The following is a 1,508-nucleotide window of genomic DNA, read 5'->3' as shown; positions in this document are numbered from 1 at the left end:
CATGTCACCAAACTATCAAAACATGCCAGTGACGGAAACGGTCACCTTGTGTTCAGCTTGACATCTCAACACTCCCCCCCAAGCTCAACTCCATCTCTAAAACTCCAAGCATGGTCCAGAATCTGCGAAACTTCTCTGCTCCCAGGGCTTTCATGAAAATGTCAGCTAGCTGCTCCTTTGTGTTAACATACATGAGATCAATGTCTCTTGTTAAGACCCTCTCTAATTAAATAATAGTGGACCTCTGTGTGTTTGGTCTGGGCATGAAAAATCGGGTTTCTTGTCAACTGTATATTGCTAAGGTTGTCACAATAGATGACAACCTGTTTGTCAATGTGTAAACATTGCATCAATATCCTCATGTATATGACTAACATTAAAAATTCTAACTGGACCGTCTTAAATACTTTTGGACAACCAACAATGACAGATAGGTGAACAAATACTGATTCTTATTCTTTGAGGCATACTTCTCCAATTGCAATATTAAATTCTTTGACAACAACTTGAATTTTGAACTAGGATTTGTGTTCAGTACTTCTGTTGCTATCCCAACATCATTAAATGTAGTTAAATAACTATCCATGTGTCCATCATGTGGGTAATGTTGATCAAGATCATTTCTAGAGTTTAAAGCATTCAACAATGTGCAAGCTAATTGTGAAATTTGGATTAGATGGACATAAGTCGAAAAACAAAATGTCCATAGTGCTCTTGTTCATATTTATGGGTTATCATTCCTGTTAGTAACATTGGCAATTGTGTTGACTTATCGATCTCCTTGGAATGGACCTTCAATCTTAGGATTGTTGTTTTCTTCTTGTCCATCTTATCATATATTATATACAAGTACTCATCAGGATTTAATTGCGAGGTCAATCTCTAAGCATAGTACTAAGTTGTTGTAACATTTTTTTTGACGCATCAATCTATTACGTTCATCATAGCGCTTTGTGGCTCCCAACTGAGTCTCTATTCCAATGTATATAGTGTATTTTGAAAACTCACTTGTTTTGGCAAGGTGGAAATTCACTTGTTTTGGCAAGGCTAACATGCTTGAATTCTGTATTCCAGATCCTACCAAATGTTAATGTTAACACTTATTTATGATTGAGACGCTTCAATGTCGTATTAACCTCATTAAAAATGTCCACTTGCTTGTAGACATCTGGGATAACTAGTTGGGTTTTCTTAGAACGATCTGTCATTATCCTGCTTCTATGAGGCATTTGCTCAGAATTGTTTGGTGTAAATTCTTGAATTATTTTCTTTCCTAGTTTAGTGTGATCCCATGCCTTTCGTATAATCCTCTTATTTATGTGCATTAACTTCCGTATACCATTCTCAAACTGATCTCGTACTTATAAAATGTTATAGTTGGAATATCATGCATCTCATACCATGATGTTAACATCAACCACCACAAAGATTGTAGACACAAAAGTGGAGAATTCACCATAGACCATTGGGAGCTCCTAATAATGTTGGTGGTGGAAGAGTCCAAACAA

At 36.3% G+C, this 1,508-nt stretch overlaps 1 protein-coding gene across 1 annotated transcript in view; it reads left to right on the top strand.

Moving 5' to 3' along the window:
• Nucleotides 1-407, top strand: part of LOC147616082 (pentatricopeptide repeat-containing protein At4g13650-like) — a 3,150-nt gene extending 2,743 nt beyond the window's left edge. The window contains exon 2 of the mRNA XM_086778715.1: nucleotides 1-407. This exon is cut by the window's left edge and continues 2,375 nt beyond it. The gene's annotated coding sequence lies outside the window, so the exon portion shown is untranslated.
• Nucleotides 408-1,508: the final 1,101 nt, after the last annotated feature.

This window comes from Cibotium barometz, chromosome 39, assembly GCF_041138505.1.
Source record: "Cibotium barometz isolate CiBa-2024 chromosome 39, ASM4113850v1, whole genome shotgun sequence".
Lineage (NCBI taxonomy): Eukaryota > Viridiplantae > Streptophyta > Polypodiopsida > Cyatheales > Cibotiaceae > Cibotium > Cibotium barometz.
Note: the sequence above shows the minus strand (reverse complement) of the source record. Positions and strands in the feature narration are given on the sequence as shown.